This window comes from Diabrotica undecimpunctata, chromosome 1, assembly GCF_040954645.1.
Source record: "Diabrotica undecimpunctata isolate CICGRU chromosome 1, icDiaUnde3, whole genome shotgun sequence".
NCBI lineage: Eukaryota > Metazoa > Arthropoda > Insecta > Coleoptera > Chrysomelidae > Diabrotica > Diabrotica undecimpunctata.
The window spans coordinates 148774289-148802112 of NC_092803.1; the positions used below are offsets into that span (position 1 = coordinate 148774289).

Genomic DNA, 27824 nt, shown 5'->3' on the forward strand with positions numbered 1-27824 from the left:
TATGGGAAGTTAAACTACATTAGGAGAGCGAAATGAACGTGGAGACCGACTGAGCAAGTTTGCAACGCAAGAGGAACTAGTAATTACCAACACCTACTTCATATTACCACAGAGAAAACTGTATACATGGCAATCGTCCATATCGTCATGCCAACATGCTCTTAGACGCCAACATGCTTAATCGTCGTCGCCAACATGCTCTTAGACTTAACAAAGTGCCTTCTTTTGCACAGAGTGGTCAATCATGTTCAAAGTATCTCCCAATTATTTCCTTCTATTTTTTTGCTTCGCCCATGGCTAACAACTCCACGGGACGCGTCATGCCTCAATTTCTTAATTACTGAAAGTAGCATCGCATTGTGTCCTTTAGGCCGTTATCTTCCAAGAACTGATTCAATGAATTCTTTGCCTTTTGTCAATTTAGGAATCACAAATTTCCTAAACCCATTCAGTTAATAAGTTTCTAAGAAGAGAAAGTCCTGTTGACTCGAAATGGTTCCCTGTGCGTAGTCCATAATTTGGGATAATCTTGCATGAGCATCAAAATCCCCTTCTTAGATGAAAATTGAAGCCCTAATAAAATACCTCAAATAATATTTCACTTGTGTACCAGTTCCCGAAAGAGTCAATTCAACTTGGCCGGTAAGTTTATTAACGTATCTTATCTATCTTGTAACTGTCCGGCTAGTTTAAATTATCTATTATTATAGACTTTGATTTTTTTTTTTTTTTTTTTTTTTTTAAAGGTTAAATACATTTATTGACGTTTCAATTTCCACTTCGGAAAATTGAAACGTCAATAAATGTATTTAACCTTTAAAAAAAAAAAAAAAAAAAAAAATAGACTTTGATGTCAATTCTGTGTGCTTTTGTTCTGCTACTACAACGTCATGTTCTTGTTCTGCTACTGCAACGTCCTGGTAGCTGGTAGCCAACATCCGTAAAGGATGTGCACTGTAAGAAGAAGAACTATACTATTTTTCGGGTTCATCAATTATTAATAAGACCTCTCTTGAATAGAGAACGGAGTAGAATAAAGTCGAACACTCTGTATATATTTTTCACACTGGTTAATAACTAATGGTTATTAGAAACTTAAATCAGTAATCAAGGGCATACGCGCATTCTTATTTTTAATCAAAATTTCAATTTCAATATCACAAATTGCAATTTCCCACCAACAATCAATTTTCTCTTTATATTGTCAGTCATCTCTTTATGTACCACAGATTGCAATTGGTTCCCATTTTTACCTCCTATTTTTTTTTTCGCCAAACGTGGCGTCCCATTAGAAACGAGAAAGTTTTCCCATGACGAATGATAGTGCTTCGTAAAAACTGTGTGTGTGTCACAATCTGAAAATGATTCAGTGTAAAACTTCTCGAATATATTTATTTTTATCCACTTTCCAATGACTTGCACGATCGATTTTCTTCAATGATTCGTTTCACGTTGTTGCGTAGTGTTCCGACAACGAAAATAAAATGATTCATTGTAATTAGAATATATGACAGACATTTCAAGTTAAACCTATAACAAATACTGTAAAACTTAATTTAATTAGCAGTGATTTGCTATTAGGAATTTCTAGAAAATGTGTTAATGGTAAATCGGCATACAGGTTGTCTCATTTCCAATAATGTATCACAAAATATTATAAATAATGAAGAAATTAACTAAAATAAAAAATTCAAAACTTCAAAATAATGAAAGAAAATAAACCGAAGCAAAAAAGGCCGCAGTACAGTATTTACCACAACAGTACCGAAAATAAACGCTGTAATTCGCAATCAGTTTTTAATGACTATCATGTTTAAAACATTTTGTTTTGTTGATTTTTGCTGATTTTTGATGAAACTAGGTACTGCAGTTGATGAAAATATAGTCACAAGTATATTATGAATGAAAATCACAAGTCACAAGTACAGACACGATTATTAAACGATATCTTGTTCACTTGTGAAGTGATTTCTCTGCGATGATATCTGGAATTAGCTATCATCGTAGATGACCTCGTTCAAACCTAATGAATCGAATTGTTTGTTGAGTGAATTGTTTGTTGAGTGATATAACAGTTAAGGTTAATGTGACTTCCGCCTAGAAACCACTTATTTTTCAAGAAATCGATATCTTCATATACTACTACATACGCTAGCCTCTTTTCAGAAATTCTCAATAAATAATTATTAGAGAAAATATATCTTTCTTTGACAGGAATCACCCCTATTTTGACATCTCAATTACTTCCTACGCAGTTCTTATATATAGCTGCAAATATAACAAATCTCCTGGTTCTGACGGGGTCCCTTATGAATTCTTAAAACATCTCCCTAACAATTGGTTCTTATACCTAATTTCACTTTTTAATAAAATACTTGAGGAAAAGCAAAATCCTTTATTCTGGGGTAATATAATCACAACAATGATACATAAAAAAGCACCAAAGAAAGATCCTAATAATTGACCCCAGTTGTTTACGCACATTTTATATAAATAACCATCTCATGCCATGGTGCAGACAATTTTCTATACTTCCAGAATGTGTGAGCATTTCGGCCGAATAGAGGCTATACTGACAATGTATACACACTCTCCTCGCTATAAAAATACAGCTCGGGCTTCGAAAACGTAATGTTTTTGTCATATTAGTTGACTCTAAATGTGCATTTGATAAAGTTAACCACTCTTTACTCTGGCATAAATTGTATAGCTGTGGAGCCAGTTCACGTGTTGTTAACTGTCTTTTTCCTTTTATTAATTCTTCTTTTATTCTCAATGTTTCTGTCTGACAAAAAGTATTACTTCAAGTAAACACAACAAACAAAAAATATTAAAAGTAAACGTGGTGCTTAACGTCATGGTTTAAAAACTTGTCACGGATACGGAAAATTGACCACTATGTAGAGCAGCTGTTAATAAATCCGTGATAGCGAATATGGTAGTCAACATGATCAATGATCGATAATGATCACATAACTAGAAAAAAATATTTAAGTAAGTATCTTGAAGGCGTCATAACAAATGTCAGTAAAAGAAACGAAGACATAAAAAGTAGAATTGCACAGGACAGACATACAAAGGCTAAACTCATTGCTGCGGACAAATAAGATAAGACTGCATACAAAGTTGCATATATACAGAGCAATGATAGAATCAATCGCACGTGATCATGCTATCTCAAATCTCAAGAATGCAGATTATAAATAAAGATATAAACAGAAACAATAAATCAGAGAATTCAAGCAAGATAATTCCAATGGTTTGGGAGTGTAAAGGGGATGAACGATAAGCAACACCCAAAGAAAATACTAACTTGGATACAGAAAGAAGCAAAAAATGATGACCTCCACTACATAAAAGAAATGGATCTCGTAAAAATTGCAAAAATGATATACGCAGGTGATGGGGTAATGGTAAAAAAACTGATAAAGTTGCAAAAAATAGGACTGTAGCAATAGATTTAGATAGCTAGATTTAGTAAAGTATGGTCTGATCCATATGGAAATTGGAAAAAATCGATTAAGATGGTTCTGTCAAAATGAAGAATCGCCAAGTTATGTTTATAGAAAAAATAAGAGAGAACGACCTAACAGAAACCGGTAGACCAGGCATGTCAGTCCAGGAGAATAATATCGGTATTACTTAAGATATAGCTAACTGTTGCATGGAAACTTAAGCTGCAGACTCTGTAGCAGACGACATGAAAGAGTCAACCATATCTTTCAAGATTACGACGGATTAGATTGCAAGAGTAAACTATCGGGTGACTCTAAAAACATATGGTGTCCATCCTCTAGACCTGAAGAAGCTGGTAAATGATTCTAGCTTCTTCAAGTCTAGAGGATGGGTATCATGAGTGAATGGAAGATGACGATAAGCCAACTGTCTGCAATACAACTGGTTTGCAAGAGACGGGGCTTAAAAAAACCCAAGATATAAATATACTGAGAAATGCAATTCGAACGGTACAGTGGCACAGAGTTACTACAAACTTAACTTTACAACTTTTTCTAAATATTATTTCATAAATAAATGTCAAATTCTGTTTAATCTTTATCAAATTATCCTTACACCAATGACGTAATCACGATTATGTCGAAAATGTCAACATTTTTTGCATTCGATTAAAAAAATTATCAAAGGTTGTAGGTGATATGATTATTGCTAACAAATGTACACATTTTTATCTTAATACGAAAACATTCCTAGTATAGTAACGTTAATTAACAATATCAATGAATAATTTTATCAAATATATTCAAATTACAAAAATAAAATATCAGGAATGCAAAGATAAGAAGATGAGGCTCAAGAATGCGAAATCGAGTCATTGGTGCTACTATCCCCGACATGTACCAACCGGCATGCCGTTGTGATACGTACCCACGGTATAGCTAGCATGAAAATCGCAGCGTTGCCAATACATATAATTATTGACTATTATTCTTTTTAAACTTAATCAAACCCAATGATAGGTTTTATTGTGTCAAAATATTTATGGCATTGGCGGTTACTTGATGGAAATTCATGTTCAATAATAAAACATGATACATAAAAAAATTAATAATAAAACATGAAACCCAAGACTGTTTATTAATTTACACAGAGTACTGTCATGTTCCGCTGTAACAACAGCTTCCTCACAAGTGAAATTTTAAACAAAAAGGGGTTTAAAACCGAATAGAAAAAAAAAATAAATAAAATCGCTGAGCTTAAGAATTAGTCGTTAAAAAATTAAAGTGTAGCCTCTATATGTATGTATTTTGACTTATTCTGTCCATTTTTTGACAAAGATCCACCTGGTTCCAGTAAGTGTCTAAAGATAGCCACTCCATCCGTTCTTTTCCTGGTCCTTTCTAGTATTCCTCTGTTTGCCAATACATTATATGCTTATTAATTTACTTTTTAAGATTTGTTGTATGTCTAGGAAAGATGCTAAAAAAAAACATGAAGTTATCCAGTAGGATGGTATAGTCTATACGAGAATACTGGTACTGGAGAAAACGTCCAAGAGTGCTCTGTTTAAATGGCTTGGGCTTTTTCAATGGAAGTAACGGACTGTGAAGATAGTATTCAATATTCATTCTTGGCCTGTCTGCTGACCAAGACTGCAAGGAACACCTAGGTTAAGATTGTTTAATAATGTTAAGAGTGATTTACGTGTACTTAAAGTAAGAATATATAGGATATCTGTTGAGAACATAAATGAATGGGCTGAGAGGACGGAGGTAGTGCCCCTTCAATAGATATGCGAGCTGGCATAAGTCCTTCTTTTTTTCTTGATCTGGGTATGGCATATTTTCTTCGTTTTTTGATTAACCACCTGAGAAAATTAAACTTTTTAAATTTCTTCTTGAGTCAGTGCCATGTTCACTACATTCCATGAAATCGCCCGAAGCATCACCATTATTTTCAGAACTTTAGTTCAATATCACACCCAGAGTCATTATCTAAAATAAGTTTTTCAAGTTGCTTTTGAGTTAGTGCAATTATATTTCGTTTACTGGGCTCTGCCTTTGGTTCACAACCTACACGTATTATTTGTGTTCGACGAAGCCATTTCAACAAACAAAACTACAGTATACTGTGCCTAACTTCATAAGGTACACAATATTAAGCATAAATAGTAATAAAATTAATTATATTTTTTAAACTTGAGAAAATCTGAAAGCACACCAATTAAAATTTTCAATTTAGTGCCATAAATTGTGCCTACATGATTAGTCATCTGGTACCATATGCAGCCGCCCGACACATGGTATCAGTTTATTACCTCATTAAATTAATAAAACTTAAAAATAAAACATACCCCTACTTGCAAATTATTTTTTAGACCTCACTAGAGGAATAATTGGATGATTGGGTAATCAATTATTATTATGAAAATACTGATATGTTTTGTACACACGTATGGCAAATCAAAGAATGAAAAAAAAATATTTTTGAAGTGCGTCCTTCAGAGCTATCGTCAAGTTTTTATAAAAGTTCACTACTAAAACAGATCTCATTTGGTAGAAAAATACGGAAATTTTCCTTTAAGCTGGTTCTATGTTAAAATATTTCATTGAAAAAACACAAATAAGACTACCGTGGACTCCACAAAAAACACATTAAAAAATTTGGTTATGGTGCGGGTGTCAGAGCCCGATCATTTGTTGGAGTTGAAGCAGCAGTCTACTGCTTCATCCATTGATCCATTACTTCACTCCGAATTCAAATCGACAGTCATCTGCATGGACAGCACCCACAGAAAGCCGTCCAAAGCGAACAAATCACTAGAAAGGTTATGGCCTCTGTAATTTTGGGATCATCAAGGAATTATTTTCATTGCTATTTTAAACATGGTGCAACAATTAATAAACACTACTACATTGGTTTATTGGAACATTTGAAGTCTTCACTTGTTGAAGAAAAAATTGTTTTTTCACTAAGACAATACTGTCTCACTAGTCGATTAATAATGCCAATTGGTAAAATTTTACCAATTTGTGGGTCTTACCTTGTCTGCTTAAACATTTTATTCATTTTGATAAACCACAGACATGTAATATTGGCATAATTACTGTAATTTATATAAATTTATATCATCTATCTTTGTTTATCTTTATTAGACAACACCCTAATATGGGTTTATTATTTCAGCATTTATTTAACTTTGTATCGAGACCTGAAGATGCTTTGCATATTGTAGAAAGCGAAACCGGTCGTCTGGATAGTTAAATTAAATTGATTTGATTGAAGTCTAATTTATTATTTCTTTTACCTTTTGAAATGGACTCACACAAGCAACACATTCATGATTTTAAAAAATTAAACCTAAAGCTAAGATTAATACTATTACAAGAATTAATATTAAACTTAACAGTCTTCCGGGTTAAACCACGTCGATTATCATTACGCCGAGCTTTCGACATCCTCTCTGATGTCTTCTTCAGGGCTTCCGAGGTCTCAGCCTCCTTTACATTAGGCAAAGAAAAGCCACCGACAAAGAGCTACATGAAAGGGTGTTCAATCTCACAGCTATAGAGCTATAGAGAATGTAATCTAGGATAAGAGGACTACAATAGATCTGAAAAGGTCCCAGTGAAATAGGCCAAAAGGCACCTCACTGAATTTTACTGAATCTATCTATGTGTCACGTTCAATCAACAAATCTAAAATGAATGACATAACTTCAGTCCTATGTCATATTCTCATTTGATCTAAGAATGTTTATTTATTTATTCGTTATTTCTTTATCAGATAATAGAACAAGTGATGGAGATTAAATATTTAGGCATCACACTATCTAGCTATGTAAAGTTGGATACATAAGTGGAAGATCAAGAGAATAGAGGGAATAACAATATGGAGAAATAAAAATATCGGGAAAGAAATGAAAGGCAGAGTTTTCAAAACAGTCATCAGACCAATAATGTTATACGCGGCAGAAACACGACCTGACACAAAGAGGACAAAAAGAATGCTAGAAACAGCAGAGATGAAAACCCTTAGAAAAATCGATGGTAATACACTATGGGACAGAGAAGTACAGATATACGACGTAGATTCAAGGTGGAGAACATCAATGACTTTGTAAGAAATAGAAGAGTATAGTGGAACGATCATATAAGCCGAATGCCAACAACAAATAGAGTAGTAAAGAAGACGAGAGACGGTTCCCCAATAGGAAGACGATCAGTAGGAAGGCCACGAAAACCAGTAGCGCACCTAGAATTTGCCTATGGGGGGGGGTTTGGTTGGTCACCAAATTTTTTTTTATGATGTTACCCCCATTTTGAGTCGTTAAAATGTGTAAGTAACAGTATCGGAATAAGGTCCTGGGGGGGGGGGTTAAAACCCCAAAACCCCCCCCTCGGTGCGCCACTGGCGAAAACGATGAAACGACAACTTACTGGAGACACATTGAAAAACAGACAGAGTCATGTCTACCCAAAAAGAAGAAGAAGTTATTTCTTTATTTCCGAAATCTTTAGTTCCCAGCGATTATTATAGATAAGTGGGCTCATCAATAAGAGATGATTTGGTCTAATTCCGAGATAATTGCTGCTGTAAATATCTACTTCGAGGACTTTTTTGGTTTATATTGAATCAAAGGAATTTTAATTTTGGAATATTGTAATAATAAGTGTGGTGAGTAACCACCAAAAGTCCATATACTGAAAAATGAAATAATTTTTGTCGAACAACCTTGTGCTTTCTTTTTAAGAAAAATAAGTATTGAACAATCCCCGTAACTTTCAGTTTCAGTGAACATTTAGCCACAGGGCTAAAATTCCAGATATTGTTTATAATATACTATCCTAACTACTTGTCTTGACCCACGATTAGCTTACCGTGAGATATATTTGCTATAAAATATTTTATTAAATTAAAATAATATACGACGACAATTTTCATAGAACTATTTATTGCTTACTATACATGTTTACAGAACTGAGTTTCATTCGATACTACTAAAAATACATTACAAATGCCTAAAAGAAATTCCTAGTAGAGGGGAGGACGTTACTAAGAACTATATAATTTTACCTTGGGGTAAAAACGAAAATTACAAAATCATTCATATTGCCCTTATCAGAACCATATATAGGATGCAGCGGATGCGACAAAAATAGCCGACGGATTTGCCGGGTACATACTTTCTAAAGGGGGGGATTATAATTGCCAAGTTTTCCCCAGAAATATGTAAAACTAATAAATATATTAATCTTTTAATATATTTCTGCAAACTAAAATTTATCCAAAACTTTAAAAATTACAACTATGAATCTAAATAAAATAAAATCGAAAAATATCGAAATAATCGAAAAATCGTAATAAAAAATTATAAATATCTTTGATAATAAAAAGATTTTTTTTAAATCCATTAATAAATGTTTTCTTAGTACATCGATTTATATTGCAAAATTAAACTTTTGATAAATTATCACTAGGTTCAAGACAACGATGCAACGTTAGCAACGTCGAATAAACGAGATCAAAATCCGTTGTGTGATGTCAGTCCGCCCCCATTCGACTGACAGTTGCTAAGCGAAGGAGGCCTGACCCCAATGGTAGAAATGGCCATCGCAGTAAGCCAAGGTCGTATCAATGTCTTCGGTTCCACGACTTGTGTGCTTGTGTTGCTTACCGGTTGTTACCACTGCCCGTTGCCTACTTATTTTAATGAAGTAAAGTAATATCTCTGCATTGTATTAAACGAAACTTATAAACGTGAACAAAATTCTTCTCGCAAAACGTAAAAAATTGTATTACATATTATAAACTTTCGTGCAATAACTAGTTAATGATTAAAGAGTAAACCAGTTACTTATAGACGAGCAGCTTGGAAGAAACAAATAATATACATATATTCGTTCTTGATGCAACAACAGTCTTCTTTGGGTGTTTTCAGCCTTCTTAGGGAAGAAGTTTTTCTCTTATCAATTTTTCCAAATTCTTTTACGATCTTTCCTACAGTAAAATAAAATCACTAATGCAATTTTTAAAGTCGCGACTAGCTCATAAACATCTTAGACCATTAAGCCATTCAAAAAACAAAAACTCGTGCAAAAATTACCTAAAAAGTATCACAAACCACGAGGCCAGAAAATTAGTTCTACAGTCTTTTAAAAATCGCAACCACTTTTCATCTAACTGATGCAACTAGCTTTTTAGACGGACATAAAATATTGTAATAAATATAGCGTATTATATATATATATATATATATATATATATATATATATATATATATATATATATATATATATATATATATATATATTTAGGAATTCTACAGTATTCACTGCCTTCCCTCGCTCAACCGTTTCCATCTCTCTCTGTTGTTCCATTCTCCATCGTTTAGTCCTCTCTTACTCATGGCGTCGTCTACTTCGTTCCTCCAGGATTTTCCTCTTCCTCCTTCCTATAGGGCTCCATTCGGTTATTCTCTTTATCCATCTGCTGTCGCTAGTTCTTCTTACATGTCCATACCACTTTAGTCTTTTTTGTTCTATATATATGTTAGTATGTCTGTTTCTATTGATGTTCTTTGCTTTATTTCGTCATTACTTTTCCTATCCATTCTTGTTACTCTGCAGCATCTTCGCAGGCATTCCATCTCTGTTGCTACTATCTTACTGCTGTATTTCTTGTTTATGATCCAATTTTCAGCCCCATATGTCATAATACTTCGCACTAATGTTTTATAAATCTGCGTTTTTGTCTTCATATTTAGGTGTCTATCCCACCATACTGAGTTAAGTTGTCGGATTGCTGTTCTTGTTTGTCCTAATCTTTGTGTAATTTCTTCCTCTGTTGTTGCCTTTTTCGTGATTATAAACCCCAGGTATTTGAATTTATCCTTTCCTTTGATTGTTACGTTGTCATCAATCTGTAGATCTATGTCTTCTTCACTTGTAGATAGGTACTCTGTTTTCGCGAGGTTAATATCTAGGTCAGCCTTGGTATATTCTTCTTGTAGTTTCTTCATCATGTAGCTGAGGTCGTCTTGGTCTTGTGCAATCACTACTTGATCGTCTGCAAAACTTAACGTGTATAGGTATTCGTAACCGTTTCCATCTCTCTCTGTTGTTCCATTCTCCATCGTTTAGTCCTCTCTTACTCATGGCGTCGTCTACTTCGTTCCTCCAGGATTTTCCTCTTCCTCCTTCCTATAGGGCTCCATTCGGTTATTCTCTTTATCCATCTGCTGTCGCTAGTTCTTCTTACATGTCCATACCACTTTAGTCTTTTTTGTTCTATATATATGTTAGTATGTCTGTTTCTATTGATGTTCTTTGCTTTATTTCGTCATTACTTCTCCTATCCATTCTTGTTACTCTGCAGCATCTTCGCAGACATTCCATCTCTGTTGCTACTATCTTACTGCTGTTTTTCTTGTTTATGATCCAATTTTCAGCCCCATATGTCATAATACTTCGCACTAATGTTTTATAAATCTGCGTTTTTGTCTTCATATTTAGGTGTCTATCCCACCATACTGAGTTAAGTTGTCGGAGTGCTGTTCCTGTTTGTCCTAATCTTTGTGTAGTTTCTTCCTCTGTTGTTGCCTTTTTCGTGATTATAAACCCCAGGTATTTGAATTTATCCTTTCCTTTGAGTGTTACGTTGTCATCAATCTGTAGATCTTCTATGTCTTCTCCACTTGTAGATAGGTACTCTGTTTTCACGAGGTTAATATCTAGGTCAGCCTTGGTATATTCTTCTTGTAGTTTCTTCATCATGTAGCTGAGGTCGTCTTGGTCTTGTGCAATCACTACTTGATCGTCTGCAAAACTTAACGTGTATAGGTATTCGTTCCGTACCGGTACTCCCATGCCTTCGCATTGTCTTTTCCATGTAGTCAAGGCTTTCTCTAAGTATATTTTGAATAGGGTTGGAGATGTGGAACAACCCTGCAGAAGCCCTTTTGTTGTGGTGAAGTCTCCTATGATTCTTATTCCCATTTTAATGGACACTTTATTTTCTTTATACAGAGCTTTTGTAGCTTCTATGAGTTCCGTCTGTATTTCTAATTTGTACATTGCCTCCCATAGTTCTGACCTTGGTACAGAGTCATACGCCTTTCTCAGGTCCACAAATGCCAAGTTTATATCTCTATTTTTTGCTTTTTTCTTTTCCAACAGTTGTTCCAGTGTGTATATGTGGTCTATGCATGATCTTCCTGCCGTGAAGCCTGCCTGATCCTCCCCGATTTTGCCTTTTATCGCTTGCTCTATCTTTTCTCGCAATATCTTTCCATATAATCTTCCTATTGATGATATTACGCTTATTCCTCTGTAGTTTTCGCATCTTTTTCTATCTCCTTTCTTAAATATAGATGTCATATATGCCGCCGTCCATTCCTTTGGGAGCTGTTCTCCATTTATGGCTTTCTGAAATATCCATTGTATCATCCGGTGTAATTTTTTTGATCCGTATTTTATAAGCTCAAGTGAGATGCCTCCAGGTTCCGGTGCTTTCTTATTTTTGATTGCTTTTATGGCCGTTCTCATTTCCCTATCTGTTATTTCTATTTCTTGTTGTGGGAATCTGCTTCGTCTTCGCCTGTTTTCTTTTCCAATGAATTGTGGTCTTTGTTCTGTTAATAGTTCCTTGTAGTAGTCCTTCCATTCTTTGTCCTGTATATTTCCCAATTTAATTTTTTCTTTTGCGTATTATATCTCCTGAATATTAAAATTCATCCTTTGGAGAAATGCAACAAATAACGCACCATACCAAAAATTCTTATGAGTAACGGAACTCATCATCATTGGTGCTACGTTGAGCCTCGACATTCCTAAGCTTATTCGTCTATTTGGTCCTATTCTTTGCAGCTTGATGTCAGTTGGAAACATCGATCTTCCCGGCATGCACAGGACCTCTGACTAGAGGTCCTGTCCACCTTCTTCTAAAGGTGCTTATCTTTTAATGATGTTGGCGACCACATTGACCCATCTTAGACCAGTCCATTTCCTAAGATTGGCCAGCCAGGATATGCGTCTGCGTCAAGAACCTCTCTTGTCTACCGAAAGAGTCTAGTGTTTAAAGGATGAACTAACGTAACGGTCTAATTTTTAGTGCAGTGATTATCTTTGGCTTCAGCCATTTCTTTGGACATTGTATAGCTTAGTTATATCAAGTGGAAGTATTCATTTTCTGTGTATTATGATATTTGCTTTTCTTGTTAGATAGAGGGTCTAAGGTCTTTGACTAGTAAGTAATAACTTCGATTTGCTAATATTCGCTGAGAATATTAATAACACAATTATACGATCTAGAGAACAAAAAGTTCCAAATAATAACGGAAACTTATGGTTCACTGATGGATCTAAAACTATCCATGGTACTGAATAAGGAGTCTTTGGGCAGACATGTAATTATAACAAATCTTAGAGCCTAGGCCAATATACAACTGTGCTTCAAATTTAAGTTTTTGCTTTGACGGCCTGCATTGATGAAATCATGAATGGAGACCCAAAGCAAAGAGAATCACCATTTACATAGATAGCCAAGCGGCTATTCTGGCAGTATATAACCAAATGATTAAATCAAAACTGGTGCGAAACTGCAAAGATCTCCTCAATAACCTAGTAAAAGACAATAAACTGTCTTAATATGGGTGCCGGGTCATGAGGCTAAGAAAAATTGTGTGGAATCACCAAAGATTCTACAGGAAACGAAGTTCAGAAATGGCTGATAAGGAATCATCAAAAGAAATGGAGAGCCACTTAAGGGAAAATCCAGATTAAGAAAATTAATAAATAAACGAGAGATAAAAAGGTCATTGAAATGGTGACGAGATTGTCGTTTAAGAAATCACCTATACAAACTAGATAAGGTAAATGAACCATGTTCAGATAATGCGAAATGGAAGAAAAGGCTGCCATACACATCGTATGACATTGCAATGTACTAAGTGATATGACGCAGGAATTCACTGGTCAACTGGGGATTGAACTAGAAGAGATCCTAAAATTACCAATGAGGAAACTGTTAATCTTCTTTGGGGCGACAGGACTCAAACTTATTGAAAAAAAGAGTATGGTACAAAGGTCTTATGGCCAAGTGCCAAAGATTAAATTGTCTCGCCTGAACTAAGAAGAAGAAGACGAAGAATAAAAACAAGAACAACGTGCGTGCGCAATATTGAAAAGTAAACACACCAGCACACCCTATCACAGTCCCGTATTTGTGCTGAATTTTCCGGAGTAGCTATTTTGGATCTTTACATTACCTGTAACTTTTGACGTAGTCATATTCACCAATCTTAGCGTCTCTTGACATTAATTCCGTAGTGTTGCAATGCTTCATATATCTTATTTCGTATGACGCTATTATATTTTGCTTTTAAGTTTAAAAACGTTTAAACAGTAACATCACACTCACTGGTGTTTCAAGGATATTACATCTTAATATAATACAAAGATCTGATTCACTTTTTACCGTCCACGTATGAATTCATTTTGAAGTTTACTCAGAATTTTCTTAGAGTATAGGCTAAGATATGTGTAATTTATGTGATATAAGAGAGTGTCGTAGATTGTGTTCAAATATTGATCGGCTTTTTTCAGTCATTTGTTTTTTCCTCCCATAATCTTGAAGATATACCCATATAATCCCATACTTGTAGAGTTCTGTAAGGATTCATCAGTTTTCGGTGCTTTGCGTTGTTTTTGTTTATGCATTGATTTGTTTGGTTACTTTAAGATTAATGGGTTAACTGATTTAGGTCAAGGTTTAGTTGAAGCATTAAATATATCAAAATTTTTCGTCTCGTTCTGGTTCCTAAAGGTTTTTAACTCTTCAAGTAATAAGTTTAGTGCATAATGAAGTAGTTTGGACAAAACTACATCCAATTTTTGGAGTCACCAGAGCAGCAAATATTCATTGAATATGTTTAATGTATTAGATCACTAAATTCTTCCAAACGAGATCTAAAATCGAATATTCAGAAAGAATAAAATAATGCATTAAAACTTTCAAGTTTCATCTAAAGTCAAAACCAAAAATAAAATATTAAATGCGTTTTTAAGACCACCGAGGAAGAAATAACTCAACAACAATGTGAGACGACAATAACAGAAATAATATATTATGTTTCTTCAATTAGGCTTTTGTCACGTCTGCTCCAAGGCCGACCTTGTAGTTGACATGTTTTATTTGTTATTATATTTATTTATAAACCTGTTCGATACCAAAACCGTTTCAAATTCTAAAAAATATTTTTCGTAAAGTTATATATTTTATTTCATACAAAATTTAGATCTTTGCACAAATGAAACTCAGCAATAACTTTAAATTACGTGGAATGAGAATACCTTTATTATAACTGAGAATGATTCAATACTGAAACAACAACAACAACAATATGCGTCTGGGATAGATCTGCTTATATCAAAGCTGTATGCGTGGTAAAGTGGCAAAAAGCTTCCACGTTTCAATTTATTTATGTTCTCTTTGTTTTTCTAATGTTGTGATATAATATTCTCACAATAAAGAATAAAAAGCAACAAATTAACATAATAATAGGCGATCTTAATGCCAAGGTGGGTCAAGGTAAGGTAGGAGAACAAGTAGGAAACTATGGACTTGGAAACAGAAATGACAGAGGAGATCGATTGATTCAATTTTGCCAAAGCGAAGACTTCGTAATAACAAACACCTTTTTCAAATTACCTCCTCGACGGTTATATACATGGACATCTCCACAACATACCAAAGAAAAAATAGTGAGAAATCAAATAGACTACATTATGATAGCAAGGAGGTATCGTAATGCTGTTAAATGTACTAAGACGTACCCAGGAGCTGATATAGGCTCATATCATAATTCGGTAGTTACTGTGATAGAGGCGAGACCAGAAAAGATTAGAAGACCACACAGAAAGGCACTAGATTTGAGTAAACTTAGAAACAAAAATATACGATAAGAAATAGGAGAAGAAATAAATGAAAACCTCCGTTCAGTGCAGCAACAAAGCAGCATTAAAGTACATAAATACAGATATACAAACACCAGGAAAGAAACATCTTACAAAAACAACAACAAAGAATAAGGGGTGGATGACACAAGATATACTAGACAGACTTGATGAAACAAAGAAGAAAGATGAAGAATTACCTAGACAAATACAAAGAAATAAACAAACATATAAAAAAGAGAATAAAAGAAGCCAAAGAGGCGTGGATTAAAGAATAGTGTGAAGAAATGGAAACCTATGAGAAAAAGTACGATGCTTTCAATATGCACAAAAAAGTAAAAGAGATAACAGGAAGCATAAAGAAATGCCAAATAGGTAAACTTAAAGACAAAGATGGAAATCTTATTGTAGATCTAGAGAATAAAATAAAAAGAGGGACAGAATACAACTTAACTCAGATAAGCAATGCAACTGGGCCAGACATATTGAAAGAAGAAGTAGAATACGCAATAAGAAACGCTAAAAATGGAAAAATAAATGGACCTGATGAAATTCCTACAGAACTGTTAAAGCTTTTGAATGATAAATCCGTAACCATAATATTACATATATTCAATACAATATACAGTACTGGTATAATACCTCAAGAATGGTTGCTGTCTACGTTTGTCACCATACGGAAGAAAACTAAGGCAATGCAATGTTCAGATCACCGGACAATCTCCTTGATGAGTCATCTGCCTAAAATATTTCTTAGAGTCATCCACAACTGAATCGATCGATACACAGATGGGATTCAGAAAAGGATTAGGTACAAGAGAAGCTCTCTTTGCCTTAAACGTCCTAACACAGAAATGTCTAGATGTTAACCAAGAGGTACACGCCTATAAACTTTGAAAAGGCCTTTGACAAAGTACGCCACAATAAACTCAAAGAAATCCTGGAGGGTAAGAACATCGACACCAGAGACATACAAATAATATTAAATCTGTACTGGAATCAGCGAGCTAATATAAAAATAGAAGACCAAACATCGGACGAAATAGAAATACGTAGAGGAGTATGACAGGGTTGTGTATTGTCACCGCTCTTGTTTAATATCTACAGCGAACAAATATGCCAAGAAGCTCTCTCACATGCAAACGAAGGGATACTAGTCAATGGAGAAGTTATCAATAACATTCGATATGCTGACGATACTGTTGTAATGGCAAGAACAGCGGAAGATCTACAACATCTAGTTAAAAATATGAATGAGATATGTAATAACTACGGCATAAGGATGAACGATGAACGTCAAAAAAACCAAATATATGACCTTCAGTAAAAATCCAAGACATGATACTAGTATCGCAATAAACGGTACCCAACTAAAAAAAGTAAGCGAATACAAATACTTGGGAACCCTCATCAATGAAACAGGTGACCAAAATCGCGAAATAAAAAGACGTATTGAAATTGCCAGGTCTACCTTTATAAAAATGAAAAAATTATTTTGTAATCGTAATATTAATATTCAGCTACGAACTAGAATGTTAAAATGCTATGTATTCAGTACTTGCTTTACGGTGTTGAGGCATGGACTCTAAAAGAGGAATATTAAAAATCTTGAAAGCTTTGAGATGTGGTGCTACCACCGTATATTAAAAATAAGTTGGGTGGATAAAATTACAAATGAAGAGGTAATACGCAGAATAAATAACGATCCAGAAGTTCTACCGAATATAAAAAACAGAAAACTTGAATATTTAGGCCACCTGATGAGAGGACAAAAGTACACATTCCTACAAAATATAATGCAAGGAAAAATCCAAGAACGCAGAAATCCAGGCCGTAGAAGAATGTCCTGGATGAGAAATTTAAGAGAGTGGTTTGGCTGTACCACTAACGAATTATTCAAAACAGCAGTAAATAAAATTAGAATTGCCCTAATGATATCCAATCTCCGATGGGAGAGGCACTCAAAGAAGAAGAAGAAGAAGTTCCGATATAATAAAGTAAAATACAATTTAGCCTTCCTTTATGATTCACCCTATATAAACATGTAAATATATTTTGTATTATAGCTTAATTATTAACAAGTAAACTTTAAACATTTAAAGTTTACCAAGTATCCACTAATTTTATCATTCTCTTTGCATTAAATATGAAACTAGAGCACCAATGCTAGAGGATTATGATATCGGTCCCTTTTAGTAAATTGCGGTACTTCCACACCTCCATTATCAAAATTATCGCAGTCGGATTTATTTAAGCATCATAGTATCATACACCTAATTAGCTAACTGGACATTTGTCTTTGCCACCATTAGGAACATCGAAATTCACTATATCGTTAATGTTATTTTAATTACCATAAAGTTATACTACCAACTGATACTTGTACCGTACTTTCTTTTCAGCAATAGATAACCATTTCATTTCCGATTCATCATTAGACAGCTATGAGAGAGACAAAAGAAGTTATAAGGGTATATACACTGCTGGATAAAAAAAGGAAACAACTTCATATTTGTTAACTTTACTATTAGATTATTTTTTGGTGTTGTCCAATAAATTATTGGTACGTGATGTTGTTCACTACTATGTTCTAGTCTTTCTATCTGTTGTCATTCTGTTGACAGGCTGGCTTCACTTTCTTCCTCTTTATCTTGTCTGTCTCACTATATCGTCAGTTTGGCACTTTTACGTTATATCTGCTTTTTTGGTCTGTCATTTAGTGCCTATCTCATATATATATTTATTGCTTTCACCTGATTTGCTCTTAGTATACGAAATATATGAATGAAATATATGAAATGCTGTATCAGGTTTACTTATTCTTTTGAGGTAATTTTGTCTTGCCGATAGTGAATTAGGTTTAATATTATTGAACTTATTTTGTTGGTAAGCTTATTTGACGCAATTTTAGAAAGTACCTAACAAGGTACCTCCCTGTTACAGGTATTATCACACAATCGTTGGCGGTGTTGGTTGTGATTTCATTTTTAAAGATTGACACTGTTATGCCTATTTTCAATTTTAGTATTTTTCCATGATGAATAATGTAATGCCATTTTCGGGAAGTGACTAAAATAACGGTAATAATTGTTCTAGCCAAACGAAGTGTACAAGTTCGAGAAAATATTTTAGGAGTTTGTCCCTCAAAATCCATATTATAATAAAAACGATTAATTCGTTTATCTGTTTCCACTTTCCACTTACGCTCCCTCTTTGTCATCCAAAATAAAAGCAATAATCACTAGTTCATCATTGAGTTTAAAATTTAGTGGGAAGAACCAGAATATTAATTTTCAAAATACATAAGTTGAAAATAAACTCAGTTCAGCGGATACTCAAAGAGTGTTTCTTTGTCATTGGCGTAAGCACTTCTGCATTGGTCAGAAATAGAAGCATGTTTAATTTCATTCAGTAATATGTAAAGTATGTTCGGACTATCGAAGTGATAATGAAGATGGAATTTCTACTATAAATAACTAAAATAAGATAGTAGCTGTGGAGATGAAAACCATTTTGAGAAATAATTGTTTTATTTATCTAGTTTCGGTATTTCAGAGCAATGGTGAAACGCGTGTATAATAGAGATAGATCTATGGAAGAAATGTAAGCAGTTGGTGAGACCAAAAATTCCAATAAAACTGGGTCAGCTATGCTGTAAGGCATAGGAATTAAACAGAAATATTAACAAATAACACATGTTTCAGAAATGATAGTGCTCAGATAGACACCGAAAAAAAAAGATAAAATTAAAAATGAATAAATGAGAGATATTCTAGGAGTAGTACCAATTGACAGCAAACATTAAGATAGTTAGGACATGCAACGCCAAAATACCAAAAACTCAATCCGAAGAATTGTCAAGTTTCTGAAAGGAATATGAGGAAAAGACTAAAGAAGCCGTGGTATTAGAGAAGAGTATTAGAGAAGACATGTCTGCTAAAGGGATTAGATACTGATATGATCCAAAATAGAAATCTGTGGAGAACTGTAGTAAGAAAATCAACCACATATAAGAATAAAGGAAAGGTTACCGATGATGAATCAATAGCCCATTTTACAAAACATCGCCATATTTGACAGCACAAAATTACTATTACAGAAAATTTGAAATGGTGTCCATTGTGAATATAAGATTCTAAACCTTGTAGAATCCTACACTGATCAAGATATTGTCGCTGTGTAATCACAACACTGTCGCTGTTGTATGGCTAGATTTTCAGGGTGCAATTTACAGCGAATTGTCAATGTATTTATATGTTTAAAAGTTTTTAATAGTATATAAGTATCACGCATCCCAGATTAGTCTAATAGCACGGGTCGTAATCCATTATGTTTCTATATGCTCCTATATGCTCTTCCACTCTTGCAAAATTCAACTCAACAGATTCTCACCTACAAAATTTCTAAAAACTTGCTTAATTCAGAAAAATGAGAGACGTGTTTAAAACAAAATTCCCAATCCATTTAAAAAACAAAGCTTTTAAGCAGTGTGTTCTACCAGTCCTCACATACGGAGTACAAACCTTAACTCTCTCAAAAACATCAGCCGAAAAATTGGGAAGGACATAACGTAAAATGGAGAGATCAGTGTTTGAAAAAACCTTGGGAAATAGTCTAAGAAACGAGGAAGTTCATAGACAAACCGGAGTGTAAGACAAATAATGGCGGGACATGTTGCAAGAATGAAAGACGGCAGGTGGACAAAAGATTTCTCGAGTGGAGACCACGTGAATAAAAGTGAACACGGTGGACCGATGACCTCAAAAAACATGCGTCCAATTGGATAACTGAAGCGCAGAAAAGAAATAGATGGAAATATCTAGAGGAAAGCTATGTTCAATAATGGACAAATCATAGCTGATTGATGATGAATGATGATGATCTGTTCGAGAAGCTGTGGAACCACTCTCGGCTCACTGTAAAAAGACTAGTCTTTTCGCCTGTTTCGTCATCAATTGTATTCTTCATTTGAAAATTATTGATACCACAGAATAGTAGTGTAAGTTTGTCGGGGTGGTCATATATTTTTTATAAATTCTTGTACAAAACTAAGACAAAAAGGTATCGATATTTATATTTTATCTGCTTTGAATTTGAACAGTCCTGTATAAAGACTGTTGAATTATTCTACTATAAAACTGTGCATCATACCGAGTATAAAAATTAATATTTTTTATTCTATGTTCTACATAAGGTCGACTTTTTAACTTAACAATTATAATCACAACAGGCGTCCGGGTTTTTTTGTCCAGCAGTGTAGCTGACCACACATTCACAATTACAAAAGAGGCTTGCTTATCTTGTATTAATGTATCTAAAAATAACATGAATTAGTCTACAATGTCAGATAAAGCTAAAACTAGCGCTATTGAAATTTGAAATACCTCATTTATATCACTATAAACGGTTAATGACGTAAGCCTGAACATATCTCGGTGATTCGATATGCATGCTCATCAAATTTAGACACTTTACATACGAGGGTGTATTTCACTTTCTTGACATTATTCGTTTTTGTACTTATTTTTGCAGATACACGTATCCATACTTACAAAACATTTATCAGACCGGTCATCGAGTACAGATCTTGCATCTGTGCTGTGATGCCCAAACACCTCAATAATAGACTAATCACACTGGAAAGGAGAATCTTACGTAAACTTAACAGAAAACGACGCGACTATCCTTCGGCACTCATTCATCGCCTGTCGAACATCCAGCCCATCAATGAGAGGCTTTCCTCTCTGAGTAGGAGTTATACAATTCGCACCATCCGGGGCCAAAACCTCAGAGCCCAAAGCATTCTCAAAACTACCCAAATTCAGAAGACGACCCAAACCCAAACTCCCATTCCTACCCGCTATTCTGCTGGAACTCGCCAGCAACGAGCTCCCTGACGAATACATTGATATACAGGAGGCAACTCCCCTCTTTTACCGTCGCTTATTATAATACCGAAAGTTCACTTCGAACTGACACCGACGAGGGGGGATCGGTTTTCTGTGGTTTTCCGATCCCGTTGCACAATGATACCCCGTCGTTTTTCGAGGTACCAGTCCACAGCTGCCCTCACGCGTCGCGACATTCATTCAAAAATCAAATAGATTTTGTCAATTAATAAACATATAATTTTCATATATTTACTAATTTTGTTTTAGACCAAAAAAATTCTGAAAGGAACCGTTCACTTCTATCCCTTTCGCCCCGGATTGTCCAGGACTAGTAAAGCAGCAACAACCACCAACAAACACCGCAACACCAGTGGACACGTCAAAATTCCCAGTGCCACACCCATCAAAAAGGAAACACGTCCTGAAGAGGCACAAGCCTAAAACAGGACAGCTGACACATCCAATACAGAAGATATACACACATACACAAAACCAACGCTACAATGAATCGAAAAATGACCTCACTCGTCTCGTCAGTCCTGATCACCCAGAGGGAGTGTAGTCGAGTGTAGTGGTCATTATGACCTGACCCCGGAGGGAGTGTAGTGGTCATTATGGCATCGCTTCGGTTTCATGATCAAACTACAAGGAAAGAACGCAAAAAAGACAATATACTTGCATCCATTTCATAAATTTTAAATAAAATATGCGAAAACCGCAAAAAAAAAATTTCCATAGGGCAGTACGCTTGTATTGATGAAAAGCTTATTGGTTTTCGTCGAAAATGGTTGTTTCGTATGTACATGCCTCAAAACCCCCAAAAATATGGCCTAAAAATAATGCCAATAATTAAAGAAGAAGATAGAAAATTTAAAAAACCAACGCAATCTATTGAGGGTTCTAACCGTAATGATAAGTTCATATCCTTAAAGTTATAAACGAGAGGTACCTATTTCTTTTTTACCAGACAAAACTAAGCTCAAGGACTCTTGCCTATTTTGATTTGGCGATAGAGTTAAATTAGTTTCCTATGTACACAAGCCACGAAAAGCGGTACTTTTGACGTCTTCAATGCACAATAATGAAACAAAAAAACCTGAAATTACCGAATTTTATAATCAAACCAAAGGGGGCGTCGACGCATTAGTCGAAAAATGCACAGTAAATTCTACACATCGTAGGAGTCAAAGATGGCCTTACTATTTTTTATACCATTTTAAATATTTTTTCCGTTAATGCTTTCATAATATTATACTCATGCTTACCGGGAAATTCTCAAAAGTAGAGGTATGGATTCATCAAGTCTTCGGCACGACAGCTTATTCAGGATCATAATATGGAAAAAAGACTAACTATTTTTTAAATTCTAAGACAAATGAAACATAATATAGCTTCCAATGGATATTCACGATCATTGGATAGAACAACAAAAATAGTTTGCGCTAGTTACAAAGCGCCAATCTGCCACGTTTGTGAAACACACATTTGCAAACATTGCCTATAAGAATGAGTTGTAGTTTTTATGCTAGCATTTGTTTTTATCTGTTTATTGGGGTTTCTTCTTCTTCTTCTTCCTCTTTATAAGCAATTCTGCTTGTTCGTTGGCGGATTAATACCTCTATGGAAGGTTGTCACTCCATCTTTTGCGCGGTCGTCCGATACTTCTGTCGATTGGTGACTTATCTCTTTCTATTTTGACGATATGGGTCTCCTCTATTCTGCTTATGTGGTTATTCCATTCTTTTTTTTTTCTATTTTGTGTCCATTCATTTATACACTGTACGTTACATTTTCTTCTAATGTCTTCACTGCTCTTTCGATCTCTCACCATATTTCCTGTAATTCTTCTCAGTACTTTCATCTCTGCCGTTTCCAGTAGCCTCTGCATTGTGGCTGTGTCGGGTCTTGTTTCTGAGGCATACGTTATTATTGGTCTTACACTGGCTTTATAAATTCTTGATTTCATCTCAGTGTTAATGGGTCTGTTTCGCCATATAGTGTTATTAAGGCATTCTGACAGTCTTTTGGCTTTTTGTACTTGATCTCTCACTTCTTTGTCTAGGTCTCCATAGCTAGACAGTGTAATTCCCAGGTATTTTATTTCCAGAGTAAATAACTTTGTTTCCCATTCTGTATCCTCTTCCTTTGTTAACGCTTTTGATGATTTCATCCATGATCAAATTGAAGAGTATGGTGCTCAATGAATCCCCTTGTCTTATTCCGCTGCCTATTTCTATAGGTTCTGTAAGTTGCCCATCTATTCTGACTTCCATTTTGTTGTTTTGGTAGATGTTTTCGATAGTTTTTATAATATTTAGGGGAGCCTCTCTTACTCTGTCAAACGCTTTCTTTAGGTCAAGCAGACACAGAAATGCTGATCTATTACACTCTAGTGATTTCTCAGTAATTTGCTTTATAACGAATATTGCATCTGTACACGATCTTCCACTACGAAAACCCTGTCGTTTATCTTCTAAACTTATACTTAGATTTATTAGCACTTGTAAAATTTTAGTTGTAAGTTTTAGCGTAGTATTTAACAAGTTCCTCTCTTACCTTTAATAACTTCTGTAGTTTTCTGGCTGTTTTTTATCTCCTTTTTGGAATAGTAGAATTAGTTCGCTCGTTCTCCATTCTTCCGGTATTTTATTGTGTTTTATAATTTTATTAATTAATGTTATTAATTGTTCTGTCAATTAATAACATTAATTGTTTTGTAATTAACTCGTTTGGTATCCCGTTTTTACCTGCTGCTTTTCTATTCTTCAGCTTTTAAAGTATTTTCCGAACTTCCTGTACATTTATATTAAGTTAGTTCTAATTGTTTTATTAAGTTCTCTGTATTCTTGAGTATGGCGTTTGTTTTGCGCTAGTAGTGCCTTTTATATGGACTGTTATATAGTTTAATCTAATAGTGGTTGAAAGGATACCATTGAAGATTATCAGAAATAAAAACTTAAGGAAATTGTACAGCTTTTTGGTATCACCTATTATTTTCAAAATCTTTGTTACTGATATTGTAAGTTGTTTCTTACAGTTTCTAAAATTATACACTTTGTTTTTAACAGACTCAGTTTTAAAGTTTTTCTCCAAAAAGCTTTTCTTTAACTATTTCAAGTATCCAAGTATTAAAACGAAATAAGCTCTGAGAACATATCTTTTCACCGATATATCCGTGTCATCTAATATATTAAGTTATTGACGTAATTCATTTGAAAACTGTGGTATGTTTGCATTGTGTTTCAAAGAAAAGATAAAAATATTTTTAAAATGACGCGGCTTAGTCACAGAAACCACCTTCGGTTTTGTTTTCGTGGTTAAGTTCAAAGGCCGTAGAGATAGCAACAATTTATATTATTATGTCGTAGTGAATTCAGATTCTTATCTCGATAATAGCAGTTTTTAGCTTATTGATTTAAAATAGTTTTTTTATTAACATTGCTCTACAGTGTATAAAAAGTCCACATCAAATTTGTTATAATAAATGTTAGTTTTGTTCTGAAGAACAAAATTTGTTCTATATCATATATAGAAGAAATATACCAAAAAATGCACCACCAAAATGTGTTGTCCACTGTGGTGAAGGACAGCCGGATAATTACCAAGGATGTATTGTGGCCAAAGAACTGCAAAAAATAAAGAATAAACAAATAAAAAAACCTAGTTTGCCTTTTAAACAACAAAATATGTAGTAATATTACTAAAGAGAAGTCAAAAGAAAAGTTCATTAACCAAAGCAAGACATTTAAAGTCTATCTGTTTGCAACTGGCAGCTCATAAAAAATGCAAATCTTCAAATAGAGATTAAGGGTTACCGTCAAGGCCATAAACCATTGCTGTACGGATTTAGTTGAAACCAAAAAGGTTTTTTTTTAATTAAGAGTTGTGCATTAATTTGTTTAGTTACATATACTTTAAGTGTTAGTGAAAGAACCGTTTACAAATTTTTAAGTGAAAATAAACAAGGAAACATTACTGAGCCAAAAAACATGAAGGAAAACAACCGATGGAAATCGATGACTTTCATTGGAACGTCCTTCAGAGAAAAGTTCGTTCTTTCTATTTAAACAAAGAGATTCCTACATTGGATACAATATTAAAGGCAGTAATAGATAATAATTTCCTTACTTTGGCCGAGATAAGTTATGAAAATTACTTAAAGAAATCGGTTTTTGCTATCAAAATCAAAGAAAAACCTATATTGAACGATAAAGAAGAGACTGTTTGTTGGTGAAGGCAATATTTGTAGATTATAAGGAAGATGCAGTTTCTATTTAAATGAAACCTGGCTAAACGAAAATCATACTGTTTCAAAAGTGTGGGTAGATAAAAATGTTATAAAAAATATTACCGAGTCTCGACAAGTCTTTCTATAAGGATATTCTACTGGTTTAAATGCTCCCGCAGGAAAGAGACGAAGATTAATAATCACGCACATTGGGAGCGAACATGGTTTTTGCGGAGAATAGTTTATTTAAGTTCGTTTCAAAATCCACACAAGGCAACACTTAAAATGCCCACAAATACCTATGGGGGGACAGTCACAGCATTATATAGCACACATGCAATAAAAAAATAAGATGCTAGAACTTGCTTTTAGCCAAAGTTGTAAATGCTTAATTGGAAGAGTCTGCAATGCGAAAAATACCCGTTGTAGATAAGACTGACAATAGCTAAAGGTATATAACTATAAACAGCATGCAATAAGCTTAAGTGCTAAACGCTGTCAACTAAAAAGCCAACATGTTGGCCCACAGATCTGAATAAGATTCCTATTTGATAAATTTCTTATTAATTAAAAATATATCTTCAAATTATATGTACGTAGAAGAAGCCTGGAACATTAATTCAGATCACTCACCAACTCTCCTCACACTGACTTATAATGTGATTTAAAAAGAAATTTTTCTAACTTAGTCAACAGAAGATGACGGAGAGATAATATACAAAAAGCAAACCCTGGAGTACACTAATCCAGAACAGGAAGAATCAGTCATTCTTCCCGAAGAGAAACTTCTACCGAAATCACAGCAAGACAAAGACATCATCCTTCAGACACTAGGAACGATATCTAATGTATTATGTCCGCCAAACCTTACTTTAAGATGAGAAATAACGTTTGAAGAATATCTGCACATGCTATTATAATGACACATAGTAATAATGTATTCATATAGTAATAATGTATTCATAAATTCAAAATATTTTAATCATAATCATAATCTTTCAAACTTCAAAATCTAAAACCGCCCAACCACGATCTGCTGTTATATTCGGATATACACAAATTGAAAAAAAATTGTTTTTTACGGAATTCGTCTACCTGTCATCGACTGGGATCGCATGCATTTGTATTTTTTATGTTTTATTATAGAAAGCTGTTTTTAAATTCTGATAGCTTATCCTTGAATAAATAGGTATTAAAATAGTAGTAAAACCAACCATCGTTCCAAACGAGTTCCCAATTTAGAATATTTATGGACATCCAACCCCCTAACAAAAACTAAAAAATGTATATCAGCCTGCCTAAAAAGCTTACTATCAAGTCAGTGAACTGTGTATATATATTTGAGATTTGAGTGTATCATTTTTGTCGTGTTCATTTTTAAATTCAAGGTCGTATCCAAGTGAGCAGAAACCAAAAATGAGGTTAATTACCGGTACGGGAGGTCGTCAGCCCCTATAAAATCGATACAAAGACTTGAGGCACAGTTTAGGACAAAATACATTCTTGGTTTGGGTTCCTGACGAAATTAACCAAGAATATATATATATATATATATATATATATATATATATATATATATATATATATATATATATATATATATATATATATATATATATAAGAAGTACTTGTGACTCGTTTGGAAAAAATATATAAATGTTTTTGATGGGTTGGAGTCAATAAAAGGGGGCTATTATTGGTTAACTATTTAATATCTCGAGCTTTCAATTGTGTTTACAATTCTTATCAAGAGCTGCTAAAAAAGACAAAATATCTTACAAAGTTGAACTAGAAAGAAAAACATTTTTTGTTAACTCACCAAATAAAATTAGTTTCGTTAACAAGTTGACATTTATGACATTGAGGCTTATTTGTAATTGGTTGCTACTTTAAACTATTTATAAATTCAATTATTTTTGTTAAGAAAATGTTTTCAAATTTATTAAAATTTCAGGGAAGAATTTATTAGATAAGGGCATTTTAGTATTAATTCTTTTTGAAATGTATTTGCAACAATTTTATTAACTCTAACAATTTTAAAAACTCTAGGATTTTTATCAGCCCAATAAGGGAAGGAATATTGATGGGAAAAATAAATATTAAATAGAAAGTTAGATAACTCTATATTTTTTTAGTCATAATCCCACAAAACTATAATCCTCTGTCTGGATCATCTTCATTTATATCTTGTACCAATTGTATTTTGTAGGGATGAAATTTTTAATGTTTCAGTATTCTGCGGACAGTAGTGTGCAAAAAATCTTGATCTATTTTTTTAGAACTTGAAGTAGGTTC

At 33.9% G+C, this 27824-nt stretch overlaps 1 protein-coding gene across 1 annotated transcript in view; it reads left to right on the forward strand.

Moving 5' to 3' along the window:
* Atg10 (Autophagy-related 10) overlaps positions 1–27824 on the forward strand; it is a 122343-nt gene that overhangs the window by 9003 nt on the left and 85516 nt on the right. The gene's annotated exons all lie outside the window — the stretch shown is intronic.